Raw genomic sequence first — 27395 nt, 5'->3', positions numbered from 1 at the left:
TCTATAACTTATACTAAAGTACCAACCGCTGATGTCATCTTTTTCCAAAGTTGTATACGTGGCGCTATCTTAAGAAAAGATTTCCCGCTCAAATGCTTTTTGCTTCTTTTTTTTTTTAATGAAACAAAATGCTTATTAATTTTAAATAGATAATTACTATTTTTTAGGTAATTAATTTAAAAAAGGAATCTATTATTTTGCTAATTTATGTTGATATTAGGTTGTTGGAGTCTTTTTAGGAGTTATTAGCATAATTTTTGTTTTTTTTTTTGTTTTTTTTACAACAACAAAATTGATAACCCGTGCATCGCATCGCACGGGTGCTAACCTAGTGATTATTAAAGGAGATGCTTAGACAATCTATACTATATATTAAAAGGCGTTTCTTTAAAAGGAACGGTGCTGTGTGGCACTCTTCACAATATGTATGGCATGTCATAATGTCACATCACTATCCAAACTATATGCGCCACGTAAACTTGTCATTTCTCATTTAACAAAATAAAATATGTAAAACACGCTTTAGGCTAGATTCGAACCCAAAACCTCCGATACATAAAGGTAATACATTTACCATCTCAACCAACTTTAATTAATATTTTCAATTTCATATAATATTATATATTTCATTCATTTATTAAATAAACTAGGTAATATGATTCATTATTTTTCACAATACTAGAATATATAAATACATATGAAGTGAAAAAAAAAAGTGACAACTGAGACAATGCTTGAACCATACACTATATACAAATAGTTGAACATAATTATAAATTTATAGAAATACACAAACTAGCAACTCAAGGCATCACTCGAGACACACACTAGTTAATATAATTATTTGTTGCCTAATTAAATTACCTTAGAAAAGAACTTTAGAGAAACAGTCAAGTAATGCTACTTGCTCTTATTAGGGCTATTCATCCATCAAAGACCGGATCGGATCAGATTGACCTAGACCAAACTGAAGACCGAAAATTTTAATTACAAGAACCGAAGATCGGATCAATTAAGCTATGACCGAACTCGGACCATCGTAAAAATCGGTCCAAAACCAGGATTGAACCGCTTTGGATCGATTTTTAAAATGCTAAATTTTTAATAATATTATGGAAAACTCAAAAAAAAAGTATAGGAAAAACTCTACTTTAGCGTCTTTTTTTTCTGTATGTTAAATACAAAAAAGCTCATAATATTAAAGTTGTTAAAGGTTTTTAAGACTAACCTTAACTATTATCCAAGATTTTATGCATAAATTAAAGGAAAAAAAATATGTCTGGTTCGAGATCGATTTTTATGGGGTTTTGGACTGGACCGGACCGAAAACTGAAAAAATATATTTGTTATCCCAAGGACTGGACCGGTTAATTTGGTGCGGTTCAAGGTTGGTTCGGTCTGATACGAGTCATTTTTTTTGGTCCAGACCGATTTTTGAACACCCCATAGCTCTTGTAATGCTTTTGACTGTGTATCTTGTACCTTCTTGATTTATTAAGATTATAAAGAGCTGCGCTCAACGCCTAGTTAGGTAAGGGAGCGGTTTCGCGTTTTTATGATGAGGTATGGCTTGATGGAGGTTATCCTTGGATTAACAATACTGTATGTTAGTTTTACCTAGAGAGCTTGATAATTCAGTATTCATATATTATTAATTGGCATGTTCTTTACAAGATTATACTTCCTCTATTTTAAAGCAGATGATATGTTTTGACTTTTAACACTATTCATTAACTTTGGTTTGACTATTACATTTGAGATTTATTGGTACAAAAAAATATAGTCATGTTGGATCTTGTTAAATTCATTTTAATGAGTTGTTGACCCTTATGACGTTTTGAGGATGATGTTGATGACTAAGCAAACTTCTGGTTAATTAATAAGGGTTTTCTAGTGTTGTGATATTTGTAGGATAAGTAAACTCTGGGAGTTGAAGTGAGGAATGGAACAGAGAAACCTTAAAAAACCAAGGATGACAAGTAAAGCTAGATGGAACCACAAGGTATTACTTAACAGGTTCATATCAAATTCCAGTGTAATATTGGAAAACAACGACAGGTTGTAACGACCTAGTTCCAGTGTATTGCTGGAACATGCATGACCTCAAGAATCAAGGAGATATCAACTGAAAAGGATGAGCTTCATAACTTTGGTTGTATTAAAGATAAGTTTGTCTTCTTGGTTGATATAAATATATAACTGGTGAATATGCATGAGACTTATTAGAAATCAAATAAAACTTGACAAGATAATTAATTCGTAAAAGATAATCTTGAGTTTATGAAAAAGGTATTTAATTGATTTTATCTTTTAAAATCTGGTTTACATGGTTTTATCTTTTTCATTGTAAACTCTATCTTTTGTGAAAACTAATTTGACTGAAAAAGATTTTCCTAAACTCGAAATTAAGTTTGTTTTTATTTCGGTTTTTAAATGATAAGTCTGAATTTTTGTTTTATCTTTAACTTCTCATTTTACCAAAACCCTACTTTGTGAGTTGACAACTTCTATAAATAGAGAAGTTGTACTCCGAAGCAAAGTGAGAGTTTTAAGCATGAAAACCACATAGTGCTTAAGAGTAAGTTTGCCAAAAAGGTTGAAGCTTTATCATTTTGATTTCGGGTTTCATGTGTAGCTTTTCACTTATATGTTAGAGTGAGTCTTTGTGAAGTAATTAGATTTTGGGGTGTGTGTGAATTCTTGATAATTCACGTTTGAGTTTAGGAGTTTGAATTCTCTAAATTTCGTTTGAGTTTAAGAGTTTGAAGTCTCTAAAATTCATGTGGTAGTTGTGAGTGCACAGTGAGTGAGCTTCCACTATTGTAGGCACTCCGAGAGTGCTGAGTGAACCTAAGTGGGACTTAGGTTGGGTAGGATAGGGTCCTATCAGGTAGCAAGTAGTCCACTGAGGAACTTGTGAGAAAGGTCTATGTGTAATAGGTTGTAACTAGGAGTTGTCCTATTATAGTGAAGTTTGTGTGAAAATCCCGAGAAGAGCCGAGGTTTTACTTCTAGTTGGGCCTTGGAAAGTTTTCTCGTAAAACTTGTTGTGTTCTTTAAGTTCCTTTTATGTTTTGTTTTTAAGTTTTGCAAAACCTAATTGGAACCTACTATGATTCATACCCCCTCTCATAATAGTTCATCTAAACTAACATGTGTACTCAATTAAAATTTAATTTATATTATATTTTACAATAATATAATTAAAGATATTTTTTATTGAACTTTTAATTACATTAGAAAACGTGATAAAAGAAACGAGGCATCTAATTTGAAACGAAGGAAGTATAAATTTAAGGTTTAAAAGGGTTAGAAATTTTTTTTATTCACCTTAAAAAAATAATATTCAATAAATATAATTGTATTCACTAAACATAATTTTAGTTTGGCAAACTTAATTTCTGTTTAGTAAATTATATATACACTAAAATGTTTATTTATTTATTTGCCTTCATTATATAAATGGTCTTTTTATTCTTTATATTTTTTTAAAAAAAATATTCTTAAGAATAATGTGTGGATATTTATACCCTTATAAATATTTGTTTAATTTTATTTTTTCTTCACTAATGCTTCTAATTATTAAAGTTATGGCATAAGGTCAGACCAAAAGAAATTTCCCAATATGCCTAGTTATAACGCGCGATTTAGCCACCCTAGTATTTATAAAAATATATATTGAGACAATTTAATAACATTCCACATGACTATGCTTTGTTGTAACTAAAAATCACAAAAACTAGTTAAAGCATTATTTGTGAATAGTGTCAATAATAAAAACATGTCAATTTTTAAGGATCGACAAAAGTATATGACATGTGTAACGCACGCATCAAATAAGACTAAGTTTCCCTGAAATACAGCAAACTCAAGCTTTTGAGTACTTTGTGCATATAATAATTCGTGTAAAGATGTAAAGTGTAGGCTAACGGGAACGAGTTTTAATTCTTAAGGTTATGTATAATACAATAAACCTATGGAAAATTTGCCATAAATAACACCACCTTTAGGCGGTCTTTCAATAATAGCACCACCGTTTGATTATTCCAGAATAACACCACCTTCCACATGTATTTGCCAAAAATGAAACAAAAAACCGGTAACCTACTTTAAAGGTAACCCTGGGACACGTGTTCTAGTTTGATTGGTCAATTTATTTATTTATTTTTATTTTTGATTTTGAAAAAACTTAAAAAAAACAAAAAAACAAAAAAAAATTAAAAAAAAAAAGTAAAGCCCCCTTCCCACTTTCCCAGCCCCTCTGTCCACCCCCTTTCATCGGCATCCACCACCCCCACCAAGACCATCCACCTGAAACCACCCTCTTCCTACCCCTTTCGGCACCCTCCTCCCCTTCTCGACCTCTTTGCACTACCCTCTCCCCTTCCCTACCCCTTTCTGACCCTTTCCCCTTTTCCCTTTTTCGATTTCAGCCCCCTCCCTCCTTCTCTTTTCAATTTCGGCTTTATTTCCTTAATTTCCGTAGGCTAGTGTTTTGGGAAGGTGGTTTGGGATCGGGTTTAGGGTCAGGTTTGGTTTTCATGTCGTTTAGTTGTGGTTTAAGGAGGGGGCACTGATTTGCAGTGGAGGAAGGGGTAGGGGTTCATATCCGGGAGAGGGAAGGGTAAGAGGGTTGTTCACAAGCGATGGTGGGTTGTTTTAGAGCAGGGGAATGGATGGAAGGGTGTCGTTCAGGGGAGGGGGAAGGCTGGGGAAGCCGATCGGCGGCAAGGGTGGGGAGGGGGAGGGGCGGCGGCGAGGGTGGGGAGGGGTGGGGGCTAGGCAGGGAGGGCTGGCAGGGGGCTAGGTGGTGGTTTTTTTTAAAATTTTAACTTTGTTTTTTAATTACTTAGGTTTTTTTAAAAAAAAATTAAATAAAAAAATTGACCAATGACATTGTGACACGTTTTACAGGTTACCAACCGGTTTTGTTTCATTTTTGGCAACTACATGTGAAAGGTGGTGTTATTCTGGAATAATCAAAAGGTGGTGTTATTATGGGAAGACCGTCCAAAGATGGCGTTATTTTTGACAAAAAATTGTGTAAATGGGAAACATTTTTTTATTAGGTTGATAAAATAATACTATAAAAAACATACAAGTAATTGTTTTTTTATACATTTAATAAATAAATTTGTTAAATTAAACTTATATGAAAAATACCTAAATTACATAAAAAAATTATCTTCCTATCTGCCTAATTTTATTGCATCCCAATAGCAACTCCTTCAATGGCATGCCTACTGCCAAGGCCACCGGCCTCATGCTGAAAATTTGGAATAATTCTGACTTTAATGCCGGATGCGGTTTTTTCTAACAGTACGTCCTCACCGATCAACAAAAATTGAATAACATTTTATAACACTTTAAAAAAACATGTGTCAAGCTTTGATTGGTCTAAAAAAAGTTAGGAAAATCCTAGCCCAACCTTTTTCCCCACCAAACTACCCCAACCCTACCCCCTCCTTTTATTTCCCCTACAAGAAAACCCCCATCCCTTCCTCCACCCCAAAAAACGACCCCCCTTCCTTCCCTCACCTCTTAATCCGCACCAAATGAACCACCAGACCTCCATTAAATTTTAACCACCATATGGATCACCTCACAACCCCTACGCAATAATTAAACTCACTAACACATCCCTCACCACCATGTTGCAACCCGCCAAAATTCAAATCGATTACCAACACATCGCCAACACCAATTTCACCATACCACACTACTAATTTCTCAAGCTACAACACGGAACAACAACACAATAATATTAAACAACCGTGCAACCAAACATCTTTTGCCACATATCCTTTCCACCCCACATTCAAACCTGGGGAAGGAAAGGGGCAGTTTCATGGGCTGGGGTGGCCGGTCGATTTTGGAGGTGTGTGGATGGGAGTTTATAGGCGTGGGTGACGGGGTGAGGCGGTCGGCTAGTTTTAGGGGTAGGGTGGGGTGGTCGGCCAGTGGGCGAAGAGGAGGGGTTAGGAGGCTTAGTAGGGTTGGGTTCTTTCTTATTGTAATTATTATTTGTTTATTTGTTTTTTAACCAAATAACTTGTGAAATTTATGAAAAATTAACGTAATTCATCACGTCGCCGGTTATTAAGACTGCTAAAAAACGCATCCATAAGTTGGGGTTACTCCTAGAATAATCGAAAGTTAGGATTAGTTAAAGAAACTCGGCAAAAGTTGGATTATAAAAATCAATTTTTCCTTTAACTTATATTGCGGTGACATTTTTAATAATAATGTTTTAACGTTTAATTATTGTATAAAAACTTTACAATGGATGTAAAAATCTATATCCTTATCAATATATTATTATTAAATTAATGGCAAGACAGGCTATTTTATGATGTGTCACCAATTTTACCAATTTTACCATTATACCAGTCCTTTAATGATTAAAAAACTTCATGCATTAACCTCCATGTATTAATGTTTAGTAGTTTAATTATTGAAAATTTCTTCATATCCATAATACCTTATTTAAATTTCCCTTGGAATGTAACTCCTTAATGCACAGTAATAAAATTTATAAGAAATAAAAATTACTCGATTTTTTTATCAATTTTTTTTTTCACAATGGATTTGATTTATCATTTACCCTATATTTATTAGTGCAAAAAAATTAGTTTTATAGTCAACCCAGATCATACAAACAATAAACTACTTAAGCTATCATTTTTCAATAAATAAAAAACAAAAAACTCCACCACTTAAGCTCGCAGTGACAACAAGCCAAAATATATATAGCGAGTTCGATTAAAGTAATAAATTTATAATAACTTGGGCCATCACCTGAGCCAATAACTAGTATTTATTAGAGTTTTTAAAAAGTTTGTGGTGTAAAAATTATTCAGTTTATCACTACTTAGAATCTTCTAAAAATAAAAGTAAACTGTTAAGGAAAAAGATCTACCCATATTGAATGTATTCCACTTTTAACTTGGTTTTTGTTTCCTATTTTATACATATTAAATTCATATTGGTTAAATTAATTGATTGTAAATTGATGACATGAGTCTAAGGGCTTGTTCTCTTCAGCTTATTTTCAGTTCAGTTCATTTCGGTTTAGTTCAGCTCCAATAAGTTCAGTTTTTATCTTAATTTCCTTCTCTCATAAAATATTCGGTTCAATTAAGCTCCAATATGTTTAGTTCAGTTCAGCTCAATTCAGTCAATCTGAACAGACCCTACGTACCGAAATTATTCCCCTGAATTATGCAATTATGGTTGACGTCTTGACGGTTTCCTAAAAAAAATCAAAAAAAAATTAAATAAGGCAAAACAATTACCGTGTGTATCGCGTGCGAGATTAGAGAGAGCACTATGTAGGGGATATTAGGATTATTTATTAAGACTTTGAGATCATTTTGGTTAAGTAATTGAATCGTGTAAGATTATTTTATCACATGTTGACCCTTCTACAAGCTCAATTTGACAAAATGTTCGTCAGATTATTAGAGATGTAGAGGATGGAATAAAATGAAATACTATTTAATGTAATTTAAATTACCATAGGATTAGGAATTACAATAATTAACTAAAAGCACTTAACTTTATCATAGATTGTTTTGTTGGCCTGAGTGATCTCAACAGCTTAAATTACAAGGAGAAGTTAGATGCATATGTAGCTGCATCATTATTATTTGTTACATAAAGTACTTGAAATAAATAAAAGGAAGGTAAAAACGATGGTAATTCTTGATTCAAAGCTACAGCTCATACAACAAACTTGTAGCGCGCGCAGCACATTCGGCCGTAGAAGATTTCTGTAGCTAGCTAAGCAAGCTATTAATCAACGGAAATGTGCATATGCTAGGAGACCATCAATTGTAGCCAGTACGTTGCCTCCAAGAATGGGGTCAACGTGCTCAGTTTTGCTTCCGGACATACCCAGTTTCACCTCAACTACATTCCAATCAACCGGACCCATTGGTCCTGCTTCAGCATAAGCCTGTAAATATGTTTTTAGGCAAGGTTAAAAACAAATTTGTTTATGTTGTACATCCAACCAATTCAACAACCACTAGATAAGCTCCGTTCACATCACCTTATTTTTTGCTGAACTTTAATTTTTTTTTTACTGATTTTGAATTATTTTTAATGAATTGAAATTATTTTGTTGAACTAAAAATATTGAACCGATTCTTTTTTATATTTTTTCTTTAGAGTTATTAATACTGAATTAAAATTATTTTTACTAAACTAAATTTATCTTTGCTGAAATGAACTTATTTTTACTAAACTAAACTTATATTTATTGAATATTACTATTTTAAGGTAAAGTGAATAGGGCCTAAAGTTTACAGTTTACATAGAAGTGTATGTTTTTACCTTGCCGGCGGCGGTATCAAAAGCCACAACCCATTTACGAGCAGTAGTGTCATCAGCAGCACCAGTGGCCCAGACTTGGCCCCACTTAACACCTTCAGGCTTAGTGCCTTTCTGACGAAGATAGACATAAGTTCCGTTATGAAGATACGGGATATCACTGATAGCGGAACCAGACCAAAAATGCCTCTCAAGTCTAAGTATTTTTTGCTTGGCAAGGTTTAAGAATTGAGTCCTCAATACCACTTCATCAGCACTCAACTCAACATTGTCGTCGTCGGCCTTTGCCTTGGCGTCCATCTCCTTCTTCAAAGTCTCATAATCAGCATCAGGGTTTTCCAATTGCACTGCTTTGGCTGTGATCTCCTCTGCCATGGTTCCTTATTATCTTACTTTGTCCTTAAAAAACAATAATAAAAAATCATTTTGGTTAGTATAAAATGGTTCGAAGCATACGAGTTAGTTCTACTATACAATTCAAGTTTAGATATAGAATGTAATAGTAATACTTTGTAGTAATATTTAAACACCATTAGCATTGATATTAATATCCGTACTATGAATACTAATACTCTTCTGTGTATAGTTTTAGAAAACATTTCCTCAAAAAGAAAATAGTACTATTAAAAATCAAATACTACCTCTGTTATACGTTATGTGCAATTTCTGAGTATTATTTGTGAGATAAAAAAATTCAAAAGTTGCTCATAATATGTAACAGAGGTAATATTTATATTTGTAAAAATAAAGACAAACGTCCAACATAACTACGTTAAAATATTAGATTTCATCTATAATGAAATATCAACAAATTAAAAAACTACAAGCAATAAAAAAAAACACGGAGGGAATAGAGAGATGTGATCTCGTAGGGGAGGAAGAGGAAAAGATAGAAAAGAGTAGTAAGTACCCTTTACAAGTATAGGCTGCTAAGTTTATGATTTGAGGATATAATGCTTTTTGTTGTACTGCTTAAACAAGCATTTCAATCCAATTTTATAGACAAGCTAGGACTTGAGAATAATTAATTAACATGCAAGGTATATTAAACTATGAACGGGCGACAGCTTGATAAATATCACCGCATCAAATATCAATATCCGAAATCTGCAATTGTTTTTAATATTCAATCAAGACCCAGTTAGCATGCTTATCCATTCAAAGATATATTAAACTATGAACGGGCGACAGCTTGATAAATATCACCGCAGTCGAAGGCTAATTTCAGATTTCTTGGAAATTGCTAGCTACTTCTGTAATTTTGTTCATACCTGTATATAATATCTTCATCAACGAATTGCACGTTATAGAACAATTCGACATTTAATAATAATAATAATCAGTTAATCACTCGGTTTATTTTGTAAAATTTGGAGTGATTTTAATTTCCTCAATATAGTTGGATCAAAAATTAATTCCCATTATACATTGGTTTAAAAATAAATTCCCAAGGTTAGCGGTTTATTAATAAAACCGCTAATGACATTAGCGGTTTTTTTAAAAAAAAAAAAAAATACAAAGAGACCCGTTGTTAGAAAAAACAGGTCTCTTTGTTTTTAATATCATGAAAAGGACACCTACACGGCTACACCCAAGTAAAGCGGGTTTGTCAGTTGGGGTTTGTTTTTTCTCAAAAGAATATAAACCTGTTATTTCAAAATGTGGTCTCTTTTTGCACTTCAATGCATTTAAGGAAGGAAAGAGAACTATTACTAATAAAAGGCGGTCTCTTTCAAAACCGCTAATACGAGCACCGGTTCTAAAACAAAAACCGCTGTTTTTATTAGTGGTTTATGGTGAACCAAAATAAAATCCCACACCAATCCTACGTGGACGATGTTTGGGGAATTTATTTTCAAAATGATGTATAAAAGGAATTTATTCTCTTTTTTACATTATTGTGGGAAATCACTCTACTATTTGTATCATTGTTCTCAGAAAATTGTCTAATTTTAATATGGAGTTCTTGGAGTAGTATTGAAACAAAAGTACCTTAGCTTCGGTCCACCTTTCTTTTCTAAAAAAAAAATGAATAAAAAATAATTAAAAAATTTAAATAAATAAATAAATAATTACAAAGTACTATCTATGTTTTAAGTACAATAAGTCAATATTCCTTCAAAAAAAGTAAAAAAGTACAATAAGTCAATAATAACTAACTATATGTAAAAAAAATTCTTTATGTATATTCTTTATTAGGTAATAAAAAAAAAATAAAAAATTATACGCATAATAACATATCAATATGTTGTGACAAAAATTATAAAAATTTAATTATTGAAAGTTGACACTAGTCATTGAGATAAAGAAAAATTGCTAAGAATAATCCAAACTTTGTCTCATTCACCCAAAATAATCCCAACTTTTGATTATTTTATAATAATCCCAACTTTATAACTTTTTAGTTTTAAAAAGTCCCAAGTGACTTGGAACCGGCTAAACAGGTCAAAATGAAAAGGGAAAAAAAAAACAAATATTAAACAAAAAATTAATCACAAAAAAAAAATAAATAAATGAAAAAAAAAAATCACCACCACCTCAGCAACCAACATCTCCACTCCCATCGTCACTCAGACCCGAAACCACCACTCCCACCCAAACCCAGACCCGAAACCACCACCCCCACCCAACCAGACCCTCATCCTAACCTGAAAAACCCCATCTTCAAAAATCAAACAATCCCCAATTACCTTTGTTTTTTTTCAAGGAAACAATCCCTAATTACCTTTTTTTTTAAGGAAACAATCCCCAATTACTTGTTCTTCATCTTCATCTTCATCTTCAAAATTTGAGGTTAGTTGCAAATTAGAATTTTGGGAATGGGAAGTAGGAAAGGTGTGGCATGGAGAAGAGTAGAAGACATTGGAGGAGAGAGAATTGAGTGGTGAGGGCGTAATTGCGATTTAGGTGGGGGTTGGGGTTTGGGTTTGGGTGGTGAGGGTGGTTTCAGGTGCGGGAGGGGAAGGGGGTTCGAAAATCGGGTAGGGGAACGGGAGGGGTCTGGAAATGAGAAGGGATGCCGATGGCAAAGGCTGTTTTTTATTTTTTTGATTTAATTTTTTATGACCTATCACATGCCAACACTTGTCAGATAACTTGCTATAACAAGTTAACGACTGGTTGGGACCATTTAAAGCAAATGCATATCAAAGTTTGGATTATTGAAAAAAAATCGATAGTTGGGATTATTTTGGACGAATGAGACAAAGTTCGGATTATTTTAGACAATTTTTCCTTGAGATTAATCTGATCTATCAAATATAATTACACGCGGTGAATAATATTCTATTTTAATTTTCTAAAAAGTTAAACCTTTTTAATTACTCATGTTATACTACCAAAAAAAAGTTATTATATGGAATATGGGTGTATAGCACATCCGAGTTTATATATTACTTCATTGAAGCGCTCTCCTAATGAATGTACAAGTAATTAACAAAATTGTGTTTGTAATTGATCAATTTTTTAAAGGAAATTTTGACTTTTATTATCTTCAAAAAACGATTTATTTACTTTTACCACCTAAATAATTTAAAGTTTTATTTTATCACTACATAAAAAAATAAAGTTGGCTTTTCCCATCAAAACTCAACTCTGGTGACGAAAAAGGGATGTGTGGCTCACAAAAACGGTTAGTTTTTTAAATTTTTCTTAATTTCTCTCGATTTCCTTGTTTATTTAAACTCACCTTATTCATTTCTCCAATAAGATCGTTTAATTGAGCTTAAACTTTGCAAATTTCTTCCCAAATCCTCATATTTGCTCTACCCTAACAATCTTAGCATCCAATTGTTCCAGATTTGTGCTCGTTTAACAAAGTCAGCTTTAAGGGAAATTAAAAGAAGATACGCATTTCACTTAATTTGCAAATACCATGAATTATTAGGTATAATTTCGCAATTCATGTTGTGATTATGTTTTAATTGTTATGTATCATTGGAATTGTTGATATGACTTATGAATTGAGCCCTGATTTCAGATTTTAAAAATTAGGATTCATGTTAGTAAAATTTAATTTGGGGTTTTTTGAAATCGTAATTGGTTAATATAATTAGGCTTAGAGAATGATAATTGTGTTCAATTAGAACTAATATTGATTATGTTGGTTGTGAATTGCAGAAGGAAATGTCTTCCATAAGTGTAAATGTATGCTACCTCTTCTTAACCTACCTAGATGCGAAAGAAAGTAAAAGATGAAGGTGAGAACCAAGGTTTCACTTTTACAGAAAGAAAGAAGGAAAATGAGAGGAGAGAGATGAAAATTTTAGCAATTTTAATGGAGGAAGGTGAGAAATTGAAAGCAATTGAATAGGGAAGGTGAGAAAAGGAAGAGAGAGAGAGAGAGGCTTTGGCATATGATTTGAAGGGAAATGAAAATAAGCGGGCCCCACATCTCTTTTCCGCCACTAGAGTTGGGTTTTGGTGGGAGAAGCCAACTTTATTTTTTATAAAACTTTAAATTATGTAAGTATAAAGGTAAATAAGTCGTTTTTCAGAGATGATAAAAGTTAAATTTCCTTTTTTAAAATCCGAAATTAAATTAGAACTCTCATCTAGCTCATCCACAACATTTAGAGAAATGGTCGGGAGGGCTAAGTAAGCTAAAATAAAGATGTACAAGTATCATTTAATTACTTAGTATATAATCTCCCTTGCATACATTATATCATGATTTTCTTAAAGCAAAAGGCGATACTGGGTGTGACTTGGCTCACTAATTCACATTTTCATTGTCTATCTGTAAGAGATTTACCCATTTATGGATTTTTTGAACGGATTGTAATACTCCCTCTGTCCCCTTTTGATAGTCTCTTATAGGCAAATTTTAGTCCCAAAATATTCACCCCATTTGCTTTTTCCAACAATCATACATATTAATTTTTTTACCAAAATTCCCTCCAATTTGCAACAATACTCACTACAAGAAAACAGTTCAAGGAGGGCGATTTTATTTTGGCAAAGAGGGCAATTTGAAGTTTGTCTTCTTATAAAGCATCAAGCAGGGCATACGTAACTCGCCCTATTTTATTGTTATCAAAGAGGGCGAAAAACAAGTCGTTGTCTTATACTTGATCAATAAGGGCGATAGAACTAAATTCGCCCTCTTTGATCAGACAACAAGGACGAATTAAACAATCGCCCTTTTTTAAATAGGGCGACCTTAAAAATCGCCATCCTTGATAAACAAAGAGGACGGATTGTAAACATTTGTCTTCTTTGGCTCCTTTCTCGCACAAATAACAAAGACGAGTACGGAGTACTTAGTAAAACACTGTGGAGTAAGGCAAACCCAGAAATATAAAATTGTAAAATCTTTCTCTCTCCTCACAATATGAGCATTCATACTTCGTATTCTCCATTTAAGCGGATTTTGAGCTTTCTTCTCCATTGAAGCGATTTTCGAGCTTTCTTCACCATTGAAGCAGCTTCTGAGCTTTCTCCTCCAATTGAAATAGCTCCTCCATCAAACCAATTTATCAGGTAGTATTTGTTAATTTATCGAAAATATCAATTTCAAAATCTAGGGTTTAACACTAGTTAATTTGTTCGAATTTTTAGAAATTGTTGCTAGGATTCAAAATTTGTTGCAGATCATGCGAAATTTATGGAGTTAAGCTTCTGATTGTCGTTATTGCAGCGAGTTCTGAGCTTTCTCCTCCATTGAAGCAGCCTCTGAGCTTTTTCCTCTGCTGAAGCAATTTCCTCTATTAAAGCACCTTCTTAGGTAATGTGTTAAATTATCAAATTGCAATTTCACAATCTAGAATTACTGCTAATTAATTGTCTCATTATATTTAATTTAGGGTTTGAAGCACAATTAGTTTGGTTCGCTGCTCAAATTCCTTAGTCAAGTCACTAAATTCTGGTATTATTTGAATAATTTGTTGTTTTTTTTAATTAATTGTTTAATTTTTTCATTATACATGTCTATTATCTGATATTTGTTCAGCTGCATTATTTTTTATTTTTTTTTTTATAATTGTGATCTGCTTTTATACAACAAATTGGTTATGAATGACCAATTTTCTATCAGTTTGGTTGAGTTTAACAATTCAAATTTTAAGCAGCATATTTCTTGTTAATATTGGTCTTGAGATTTGAAAATTGATGTGTATAAATTGCAAATTCTGAACTGGCTAAAGTGTTATATCTTCAACTGCTCTAGAGTCATTTAGTAGCATACTGATGAGATAGCTGCCCTTGAGACTTGGGACAATGGCAAGCCTTATGAGTAAGCTGCTAAAGCCGAATTACCAATGTGTGTTCGTCTAATGAGATATTATGCAGGTGAGTATTGAAACAGGCTAAGGTGTTAGCATTGCCTCTTTTTTTTCTTTTCCTGAATGTCTAATTCTCCAATGTGTGTCTATCTAATGAGATGAAGTGTCTTTAGTTTGTGTGGAATTTCTCATTGAATTTCCCTATATTCATGTTTGTGTGGAAGGTTGCGACTACCTTAGCATGCAGGTATACAATTGTTTTGAAGAGTGCAGAACAAATACCATCAACTGCAATCTATGCCCCAAAGCTACTCCAAGAGGTACTTACACAGTGAAAAGTCCCAATATGCACCTCTATTCATCTATTCCAACTTGTTTTGCTTCAAAGATTACACAGTGAACAAGCTAAGTAACTACTGATTGAGGAATAATTCCACAGATTAGCATTAAAATTAATGATTATAATGCAGAAACATTTCATATCTTTAATAGGGTTAATTAGGTTCCTGATAGAATGATCTGATCATCATACTAATACATCTTTCCTTGGCAAGCTTGATTATGTGTTGCACACTTTTCCGGGAGTCAATAATTTTTTCATTGTTGAAAACCTCCTATGAGCTGAGCTTGAGTTTTGTTGGACAGATTACTTTGTGGGATAACTTTGAATAGATAACTTTGTAGACATCTATTCTGCAATACTTGTTGGGCAAGGTCAGTTCTGAATTTCTGATGCTTTTGTATGTATTAATAACCTATAACATCTTTATTTTTTTTTCTCTCACTATTTACCCTCTTCTGTTAAACTTTCAATTCTTTGATTCCTTCAGAAAATGGAGTAACAACATTACAGGAATAATTGAATTGAAGAGTAAAACTGAATTCTGATGATTAATTGCAACTCTATTGTGGAAGACAAGTGAAGACAAGTCCAAGGACACTCGAACCATAAATTTCAGCTTCACTAGCAATGGAGTGAAAATTATATTGCAGTTGTGCATTATGTTAGCTTAATTATGTTTGTTGTACAAGTAGCATGTTTATGAAAATAGTTTTTTTTTTTTTTTTTTTTTTTTTTTTTTGGTTTTTGTTTTTTATTGTAAAGACATTCTCTTGTAATATACTTTTTGCTAATAAATAATGTTGATTACATAATTATATAAATTATTGTATTACTTTATATATGCCCTGTATTAGAGAACTAATTTTTTTTTAAAAAAAAAAACAACAAACAGGGCGATTTTTTGATTTGCCCTTCTTGATAATGGACAAAGAGGACGACTAAGGTGCCCTGTTTGAGTTGATTTCATAGGGCGAAAAAACTAGTTGCCCTGCTTGAATCAGTCAAAGAGGGCAAAAAATTTCGCCCTCTCTGATCTCATTCAAAGAGGGCGAAATTTTTTGCCCTCTTTGATCTCATACAAAGAGGGCGAAACATCTAAATTGTCCTCCGAAGCTAATACAACGATGCTAAGAGGGCAACTTTAGGGCGATTTAAAAGTCGCCCTCTTTGCCTAAGAAGGCGAAATTTGGCTCTAAGAGGGCGATTAAAGTTGCCCTCTTTGATCTTATTTCTTGTAGTGACTTGTGCAAATTTATATTTTCAATGTAAATTTTGTTTTCCCATGTACTTTTATTACTTTCTCTCTCTACTTTTTTGCATACCCAATGTCAATTTACTTTTTCAATGTACTTTAACTATTTTTATTTGTGTGTTACTTCGTATTAATTCCCGTGAAAAATGCCCATAAGGGACTATCAAAAGGGGACGGAGGTAGTGTGTAACTCCCAAAAAAAAATAAAAAAAAATAAAATAAAAAAAAATAATAAAATAAATAAATAAATAAGAAGATAAATAAAAAAATAAATAAAAAAAAAAACCAATTGCATATAACAAAAGTTGCTAGATTCTCGTGTTCCTTTAATCTAGCTACACGTATTAACACCTACGAAGTATTACGTTGTGAGTTATGACATCAAATAATGAAATGTCGAATGTGAGGGATAGCTCAATTAGTTAGAGCTTCCCTCTCAATTTTAAGAAGATTTTGGGATCGATTTTAATCACCCACCTTTATGACTCTCTAAATAAAATACCAAAAAAAAAATTAAAAAAAATAATTGATAATTGATGGTCGACACTGTGATAAATATATACTCCCTCCGTTTCTTATTTCTTGCAACATTTGCCATTTTGGGGTGGTTTACATTTCTTGCAACAAACTTATTTTTTTCCTTATTTGGAGACTTTTTTCTGTCAAAATGACCCATATACCCTTACTTAAAATTTTTTAACACATAATGCTACACATAATAACAATCCATTATAACCTTAATCTAAATTAATTATCTATGAAATCACACCCAAATAATCAAACCCATTATCTTTCTCTCTCCTCCATCTATCATTTCATCATCTTCATCTTTCATAATCAAATTCCAAACCACCCTTTTAGTGGTTTCAGATCTGATTATTGGTGAGTTTGGTGGTTCATTGATGATTTTGCAGGTGGTGTCGTGGGTGGTTCTGGTAGGTCGTCGGTGATTCTGGTGGTGTCGTGGGTGGTTCTGGTGGGTCGTCGATGGGTTTTTGTGGTTCGGTGGTAAAGGTGGTTTTTGTGGTTTGTGGTTTCGCAGGGGTGGAGGAAGGTCGTGGGGTTGGTGGCGTGGGTCTTGAGCTGGTCGTTTTCGATGGTGTTGGTGGTGTCGGTGGGTCTAGATCTGGTAGTGTCAGTGGTGTCGGTGGTTTCGCAGGGGTGGAGGAGGGATTTTGGTGGTTTTGTGGGTTTGGTGTGGTTGGTCTGGGTGGTAGTTGTGGGTGGCGTGGGTTCTAGATTTGGGTGGTTTCGGGTAGAAGTGGTTTCGTTGGGTGATTTCGGGTGGTTTTAGGTGGTTTCAGGTGGTTTCATTGGTGGATCCTGGTGGTAGCTTTTCGTTGCTGGTGGTTCTGGTGGGGTGTGCGTTCATCGGTGGTGGTATTGAACTTTTAATTGTTTAATTAATTATTCACCCTCTCTCCTTAATTACATTATTTACATGCCCTTACTTTTTAATAATTATGCTTAAAAACTTTTGACTTGGGAACCGTGCAACCCCCCTTTGTTGTAAGAAATAAGAAACGGATGGAGTACTTTTTTATGGATCTATTGAACCTAGTGTTGCTACTTGCTAACATATTAATTAATATATAATTTTTTATTTTTGAAAGGTAATTAATATATACTTTAATCTGCTGACTTAGCCTAATTAATAATACAATTAAGCTAGTCGTATATAAATTATTGTGAAACGTGCTCTAATTGATCTTGTGCCGCGAAGCCCACGAGGCATATATTATTGGATGTAGTCCATGTTGAGTAATTTTCTCCTCTTAAACTATAATTAGAAAAGATTTTATTCGCATTCAGACTAAAAAAGGCAATTATTTGTCGTTCATAATTATATAATTAAAGCTCCATTAAAGAGACAACTGACAATTGAGAATTACAGATCCATATCCAAAGGAGAAATACGCAAATACCCTTGTATCTAGATAAAAATATCTTGGAGATATGAAATATTATAAACGTAATATTTTAATTTGGTGTGGATCTCAACCTCATAACCAAGTTGATGGTCTTTTCACATTTACTGAACTGAGCTGAACTGAACTAAACGGAATTGAATTGATTGGAGCTAACTGAACTGAATAGAGCTGAAATGATTGTTTTATGAGAGAAGAAATTAGAAACTGAACTGAGCTGAATTAATTGGAGCTGAGCTGAACTGAACTGAACTGAATAGACTGAAATGAATATTTTATGAGAGAAAGAAATTAGGAGCTGAACAGAACTGAACTAATTGGAACTGAACTGAAATTAAGCTTAAGTGAACAGGCCATAAGTCCCATGCCATGCACGGTCATACTTAAAGTTTACAACAAATAAATTATTAATAAAGGGGGTTATTTCAACAATAATTTATCCAAAAATAGTATTTGTAACAAATAACTTGAATTTTAATTTATACCAATACCAAATACGTAAAGGTTATTGAATTGGATTGTACAAAATAGTAATAGAAATTTAGAAGGTATAGGGTTTATATAAGAGAATGAAAATATTAGCTTAGGTTAGTACCCATATACAAACTCATATACGTTTGCCTGTTTTTTATTAAAATAAATTTTATCGTCAAATGATAAAAGTTGGAGATAAATTTTGATAATATTATAGTAATCTTGGATAATAATATATTCCAATATATAACTTATTTTTAATCTATGATGTAAGTATTTTTCTAACTAAAAGTTTCCTAGTATATATAGTAGAATATATATATATATATATATATATATATATAAAGATATATATATATATATATATATATATATATATATATATATATATATATATATATATATATATATATATATATATATATATATATATATATATATATATATAAAGGCCAAGAAAATATTTAATCAGAAAATGACAAGTGTTATTTCTAGTTTCATTTTTAGTATATAGTTATTGATTTTATAAATATATCGATAATTATTTCATATATAATTTTGTCATAATTCATGAGATTAATGTAAATACATACTTTGTACTTCCTTTTTTTTCTCAACTTGCAACGCATTTCATTTCACACAAAATTTTATATGTGGCTGGCCACATTGTGTGATTGACCAACAGTTATAAAGGTTACTTCGTCAGTGTTATAAGGATTACTCGGTCAGTTTTACATGGGTTATTTCACTAGTAGTATAGGGGTTACTCGATCATTATTATAAGAATTACCCAGTCAGTGTTATAGGGGTTACTTTTTTGTTAATTTTCAAGTGGCCATGTTGTGGCCAGCCGCACACAAGACGCACGGTTCATTTCATGTATGTCAATAATGGATTATTTCAATAATAAAATCTTTAATTATCAATGTGTAAAAAATTATAATTTTTTTTATAATATTATGAAATAGTAAATTGCGACGACTCTAACGAAATCTATCCTTAACTATTTTATTAATGACAGTCTCAATTTGGCTACATGTCAATATACGTTGATCAAACTTGACACACATGTCAATATATTATTAAAAAGTTGATATTATGAAACTTTATATTACTGTAATACTCCCTCAGTTTCACAATGGAGACATTCTCATTTGGAATCTTGGCATTATTCATAAGATGGCGGAATGAATCTTCTAAATTACTCTTGTTTGATTTGTCTCAATAAGTAGTTGATTAATATTCAATTGCTGTATTTTCTTTACCGTATGAAATCAAAGATATTTATAATGAAAGTAATGCGTTGTCAAATGTGTACAGTCGAATGAGAGGATCATTTTGAACGGACAAATAAAGCAGTTATATAACAATGTATTTCTTGATACATTTTGTTTTATTTTACAATGTTAGTGAAAAAAGTATAGTCAAACTTGATATATATACCATTAGTATTATTATAATAATAGGAATACATTTATACTTCATACCATAGTCTCTTAATTATTGTTTAATCCAAAGTACTAGTGAGCAACAAGCTACAGCAGGCACATATTCAGCTTCAACAGTTGATAATGCAACAATGTTTTGTTTTAAAACCCTAGCTTAATTGTTACTCCGAAATGAAGAGTAATGGTAAATTTTGGGGATAATTGTCAATCAAATCCGTAATGAAAATCCATTGTTATCTCATTAAATGCTTAAAATTGCTCGAATCATGTGTCAAAATCAGGTAATTAGGGCTGGAGGATGAAATAGGAATTCCAATTCAATAAGCTCATTAATCATATTTGGGGTGGATCGGAATAGGTGTAATTAGCATACTTCCATTGATCGACCAAGTTGTTCCGAAGACTAGCGGAATCAATGGAATCATTGAAGAAAACTAAACCAAGAAATTAAAAACTTGCTCTTTAAAAGTAAATAAATAGAAATTGAGAATTACAAGTAACTAAAAAACACTTAATTCCATATAAAGATTGTTTGTTTGCCTGAATAATCTGACTAACAAAAATCATTTGGAACCAAGATGCATTAGCATCATTATTATTTGTTACACAAGAGTACTTGAAAAAAAAAAGGGAAAGTAATAACGATAGTAGTTTTTGAACTGCTAAAGCAATACAACAAACTTGTAAGTTGTGACATCACACACACTTCGTAGACCATAGTACATTTTAGTAGCTACTTCGTTATTTAGTGGACTATCGATCAACGGAAATGTGCATATGCCTTGAGGCCACTAATCGTAACAACTGATTGGCCTCCAAGAATAGGGTCCTTGTAGTCGACATCACTTCCAGACAGACCTAGTTTCACTTCAATTACATTCCAATCAACCGGACCCATTGGTCCTGCTTCAGCATAAACCTAAAAAGAGTTTATAAGAAAAAGTAAAGTATAACTTATTATACTACCGAGTATAAACTAAAAAAAAATATTGATTTTGTGTACGAGTGTAAATTATTATACTCCCTCATCAGCTCTTTATCTAAATAAGTGCATTATTTTAACTGATATAGATACTAGTGTATAACTTTAACCGTTAATATAAGAAATTTAATTTTGAATAGTTAAAGTGATGAAAAGTTGATTTATGAAAATTTCTATTATATGTCCATTAACACATATAACCGCTAAATAAAGTTGACTATACAGAGTGTAGGTTAAAATTTACCTTTCCGGCAACAGAATCTATAGCCACAACCCACTTACGAGCACTAGTATCATCGGCAGGACCACTGCCCCAAACTTGGCCCCACTTAACGCCGTCACGGATAGTGCCTTTCTGGGTAAGAACGGCGTAAGACCCGCCACTAGGTAGATACGGACTATCAGTGACTGCGGAACCAGACCAAAAATGCCTGTCAATTCTACTTATGTTGAACCTAGAAAGGTTTAAGAATTGTGTCATTAATATCACTTCATCTGCATTCAGCTCAACATCATCCTCGTTTGCCTTCGAGTTCGCCTCCATCTCCTTTTTCAATGTCTCGTAATCAGCCTCCGGATTTTCCAACTGCATAACTTTGGCTGTGTTCTCTTCCGCCATGATTCCTTCTTCTTGCTTTGTTATGGAGAAAATCCCAGTTAATCTTCATGATTGCTGAACTTTGTTAATATAGGGGCATTTATGGTATTTCAACTTATTACTATGAGGATGCAATGGTAACTTCCGTGTGTTGACTTGGCCAATTATAATGACTAAGCATCCACGTAATATTACTGATTGTTGTTTGGGGATAACGCCGTATGACGCTGTTTGTTAACGTCAAGTCTTCACTGTCAAACACTTAACTCTCTCTCTCTTCTGTATTTTCTCTCTCCTTTGTATTTGTTTGTTATCACAGGAAACTAGTAAAACTAACCTCCAACTCCAAATCAAGAAATGTTAGAGCACTGACTATGTTTTTGCAAAATATTTTAGTACTCACGTCTTCACTTTTGCAAATTATTGAAACACACGGTTTATTATTTTTTGTAAGGAGTTCTTAATTTTTTTTTTTTTTTTATTACTTTTTTTGTCTTGTTTTTCTAGGTTGCTCTAAGAATGGTGGATTTGTTTTTGTGGGGTGGATGATTGATTATTTTGGGATTTTGTTCTTTATTTTTTAACTGGTTAAATAGGTGTGGTAAAATTAATTTTGTTTAAAGTTATACAGTATTATTGATGAAATTTGTATGTATATTGCCGTGTTCAAGCGAAGAAGAATGAGTTCAGTTTTTCTCTTAAATTTCGCCTAAATTTCTTCGCTCAATCTATCCGATGCATTTTCTTTTTTTAATAACTTGCTTTTCTTATTTATTTGTTTTTAATTATGTATTCTTTTCAATTTTTTTACATTGTGTAGTTTTTATGATTAATTCTTTGATTTTTATAATACCAGATTTGGTTCAAGGACATCTCAAATGAAGAGACCAAATATGGAGCACTCAAGTCATATGATTGTAATTATAATTGTAAATATGCAATAAGCCAATAAGTGTTTACATTTATTGTTGGAATTTCAAAGAGTTGATTTTGTTGATATACTCGTATTAGTTACTTTTACTTTTTTAGTATGAAATTACCATTTTTCAGCCATTGAAATGAAGTGTATAAATTCAAATTTCAAAATTTAAGGAAAAATTGATGGGAATAATCCTACCTTTTGAGCACCCGCGATTAATAATCCCACCTTTATACCCATTCCTCTCAAAATAGTCCCAACCGGTCATGTAACTTGTTAGTTACATGACACGTGGCGACATGTGATTGGTCAAAAAAATAAAAATAAAATAAATTTTAAAAAAAGTTAAATTATTTTTTAAAAAAAAATAAAAAAATTGCAAAACCACCCACCAGCCTTAACCACCGTACCCCACCGCCCCTAACTCCCTTGGCCCGTCGCTTCGGCCACCTAAGCCCCCAACCCCAGCGCCGACGCCTGACTCCCCTCTCCTAAACCACCACCCTGCCTCAGTGCCTCCCTCTCCCAAGAAACCCAGGCAATGTTAATGGATTCCAGCCGTCCAAACCACCATCCCGCCTCCCTCCCCCGCGAAACCCAAGCATCAATTTAAACCACTGTCGCGATTCCGGCCGCCAAAACCACTACCATGCCTCCCTCCCCTACCCGATTCCGGCACCTCACTCCAATCCGATCGCGTCGTCTTCCCCGACCTCGATTCACGCCTTTTCTTGGTCTGGTTTGGTGGGTTTCGATTTTTCGAAATCCCACCTTTGGGGTTTAGGGGTTGGGCTAACTAGGGTGGGATCCTGGTCGTCGTTGCGGTGGTTCTTGGTGACAGTGGTTTCAGGGTTGGATGGGTGGTGGTTTCAAGGTCTGGGTTTGGGTGGTGTGTGGGGATGGTGGTGGCTGAAACTTATTTGTTGGTGGTGGTTTTATTTTAAATTTGATTTTCTTTTTATTTTTAAATTTTTTTTTCAATTTTGGACAAATTAAATTGAGACACGTGTATAATAAACTTAACAAAAAAAAAAATTACCTCTTTAACCGGTTACTGGTCACTCGAGACTATTTTGAGCGGACGGACGCTCAAAAGGGGGGATTATTCCCAAAAAATTTTCCATTAAAATAAGAACATGATGATGATATTAAAGTAGATTATTTATAAAATAAAAAAAAAAAAAAAAAAAAAAACAATAAGGATAGGAGAGACCCGTTGTAACTCTTGTAAGGCATAAGAGGTTTGTTAAATACAACTAAACATATTCTAACATTTCAAATAACAGGTCCCTTTCCCTTAACAAATAATCCCTCCGTTTTTTAATACTTGCTCCATTTCTCCATGTGCGGATTTTTAGGAGAAATTAGATAAAGACTCTATTTGGTAAACAGCTTATTTGAGCAGAATTAACTTATTTGACCACCATTACCTTATTGACTATTAAATAAGCTAATTTAAGGGCCCGGTTTGGTGGAAAGCTGAAAGCTGAAGCTGATTGAGTTAGCTGATTTTATTAACCAATTTGACTAACTTATTATACGATTGTATAAAAGTACTTGGTAAATAGCTGATTAGCTGTTTAAGTATGCAAAATGACCAATAAGGACATTGACATATTTAGCTTTGAAGGATTAGTTATTTCATAAAAGAAAAATTACATTATAAACTTTGTAATGTTACAATAATTTTTAAACTATTCACCAAACATGACCAAAGTAATATAATATATATAGGTAGTAGGGTAGTTGAGAAAATTAAAACTTGTAAAAAAAAAAAAAAAAAGTAGTGGAAAAATAAGAGGAGAGAGAGTATTATGTTGGGTCCACTAGGTGTGAGAAATGATTTAAATATAGTAAAAACTTTTCAAAAAAAAGAAAATAGAGCAAGTATTTAAAAACATCAAAAATGAAAGGTGGAGCAAGTATTTAAAATGGAGGGAGTATTCACTTCGTACCACACATAACACAACCCCTATCTTTAATGTTGTAGACTTGCAGTGATATAAGTAATTAAATATAATGCTAATAGTACAAATAAGTATGTAAATGGTACATCAAAATATCATACCACTGTCACACTGTGAGATATAATACTATAATAGTACTACTAAAGTACTAAAATAAACATAATGGTACAATATACATGCATAATAGTACAAAAAAGTATCACTACTGACCGTGGAAACCATTAAAACTTTAAAAGTAACACTCTAGATGTCAAAATTTAGTGTTTTTCCACTTTTGCCCTCCTATATGCATTTTTGCACATAAGGACTATGCGACTGGTGGGACTCCACTTGTAATGTACTCCCTCCGTCCTTTTAATTTTGCCCCGTAGCCATTTTTTGGGTCAAACTTTAAAAGCTCTGACCATAAATTACCGTTAATCCATAAAAGATTATATAGTCATGTGATAATTGGTCTTGTTAGATTCGTCTCATTGTATATTTTATTAATATCACATTTTTATAATTTTTACGTCTATGAAAATGAAAATTTAGACGTTTTAAGATGCATCTTGGAGATTGTGTACAGTCAAATGGGGCAAAAATATAGGGACAATGGGAGTAATAATATATCTTTATTCTTTACCCACTAATGTCTCCTCTCATATTTAATTTATTTGTTAATTATTATATCTTTACCCACTGTCAAATACTACCTCCGTTTTTTTTTTGTTGACACGTTTTGACTTTAGCACTATTCACACACTCCCCTTTGACCGAGTTTTGTGCTTTATACGTAATGAAAAATATAGTCATGTGAGATTTTGTTAGATTCGTCACAATATATACTTTCAAAATATCAACTTTTCATAACTTTTGTTTATCGGCAATTAAAGATATGAATGGTTGAAATTGGGCATTAATAAACGTGACTAAAGAAACGTGTCAATTAATAATAAGAAACGGAGGAAGTATAATTTTTTTGGCAATAACCTACATCAAATATTATATCAATATCCTCTCATAGTCTCATGGTCTTCACTAAATCCAACTTTTAAAATTTAAAGATAATTAAGATTAATAAATATAATACGGCTATTGTCTGTCTTTCCAAAATCTTATGAAAGCTAGCTTAGGTAAAAAAAAATTTTAAAAAAATTATTTTATTACATTCATTTCATATCATGTGCAACATTTACTACAAGTAGTTGTTATCTTATGCATTATGTGCAACAACAATAACCAATTGGTTGTTGGTGCAGTGGAGATTGGGACTGCACTTGGTAGGGAGAACCCGTGTTCGGTCACTTGTAACAATAATTGGGATGGGACTGGAACCTAATCACCCAAAACTGATCTCCAAATCCGAATTAGCCCAAAAGGTGTACCGGATGGAATTAAAAAAAAATTGTTCATTTCTTTTTACGTTTTTAAGTCTTTGGTCGGTTCATCTTCATTCAATTCATCAAATTTGATATGAATACTTGAATCTAAATAATTAAACTTTAACCATGAGCATATTTTAATAAATTTAATACACCTGTGTTTTTAGAAACTTGTAACACTTTCCTAAATTAGATTTATAATACTTGTAAGTTGCGACACACCATATTTAAATTTTATTGTTAATTATTACTCCCTCCGTCCCCTATTGATGGTCACTATTACTATTTTTGGCAACCCAAAATGTTAGTCACATTTCACAATTTCAAGTGTTATCTATCTATTCCAAATGACATATTTATCCTCATTATTTTTGTCTTTATTACCTATGCTTCCTAAAATGCCCTTATTTTTGCCATGTTTCTTGTGCCTGCTTTAATTCTTGGTCAGCCTTGGTTTTTGGTACTCTGACTCTCATTTTTGTAACGTTATTTTCTCTCTCTTAGTTTCTCTCTCATCATTTCTCTTTTATTTTCTACACTCTTCCATTGAAGAACCCTAGTTTCTTCATTCTCTCTCTTCGATTTGGCGTGTTTGAGGTTGAAAATCTGTGAAAAAATTGTGGATCTGTGCTTCACTTTGTCAAACGGATCAAAGCCCTCTATAAATTTTGTAATCCGCCCCTTTTTCAGGTGATAAGTATCAATTTTGTTCTTAGATTTCATGTAAAATTCGCAATTTTCAATTTTTTGAACATACTCCCGTCATTTGATTTAGTTTGGGTGAATACATGAGTTGATTACTGTTATTGGGTACATGTGCTGTTCTTCGCTTTCATGTCGCAATTTTGATCTTTTATATTTGTCGATCTATTTCACTGTTTAATTTTGCTCATTATCAGAGGTTGAATCTGTTAATTATGGTGGCTTACTTTGATGTTTCATGTTCCGATTTGTATCTTCTCTTTATCTGGTCTAGGGTTTCACTGTTCACACGCAATACTGTTCATTTGAGTAGAGGTTCAACTGTTACTTGATATAGGGTTCACTGTTGATTAAATGCGTTGGATTTTGCTGATTGTTCAAGTGATTAAGTTATCCTTGATATTCAAATTCAGTTAGGGTTGGTTGAATGTAGTGACAGTGTTAAAACATGAGTTTTTTTGTTTGCATGTTTCATGGTTGAAGCACAAACAAATGATGCATGTATTTGACAGTGAGTTTGGATTATTTGTGTATGTAGACTGTTGGTTGACTGTGTGTTGTTGGTCCTTGTTGGTTGGTTGGTATGATGGTTGATACCTTTCTGGGTGGGATTTAGGTGGTTTGTATGCTGGTTTGTTGCCTGGTTGTTTGTTGTGTTGGTTGCTTGCTTGCTGGTTGGTTTTTTGTTGTTTAAGCTTGCATGAATATTGTTTATGTCACCCTATGTTTATGTCCCTTGGTTGGTTTTGTGTTCAGGCTACTTGTGACCATGAGTGAGTCCCCTGGTTCAGAAGAATCACACTCTCATCACACCTACAGCTATGAAATGTATAGAAGGCAGAGGGCTGCTAGAGATGAGGTTG

General features: G+C 32.8%; 1 long non-coding RNA gene across 2 annotated transcripts; it reads left to right on the top strand.

Moving 5' to 3' along the window:
- Positions 1–13387: 13387 nt before the first annotated feature.
- Positions 13388–15620, top strand: LOC145609224 (uncharacterized). 2 transcript variants are annotated; one of them, XR_014105988.1, is made up of 7 exons: positions 13388–13815; positions 13973–14059; positions 14139–14200; positions 14501–14622; positions 14780–14875; positions 15201–15269; positions 15386–15620. It is a non-coding gene; the product is annotated as an uncharacterized LOC145609224 (long non-coding RNA). The 2 variants fall into 2 exon arrangements; XR_014105989.1 differs by lacking the exon at positions 14501–14622.
- The last annotated feature ends 11775 nt before the right edge of the window (positions 15621–27395 follow it).

Source organism: Chenopodium album, chromosome 23 (genome assembly GCF_948465745.1).
Source record: "Chenopodium album chromosome 23, dcCheAlbu1.1, whole genome shotgun sequence".
NCBI classification, from domain to species: Eukaryota; Viridiplantae; Streptophyta; class Magnoliopsida; order Caryophyllales; family Amaranthaceae; genus Chenopodium; species Chenopodium album.
The sequence above is the reverse complement of the archived record's forward strand: the minus strand, read 5'-3'. Positions and strand labels throughout refer to the sequence as shown.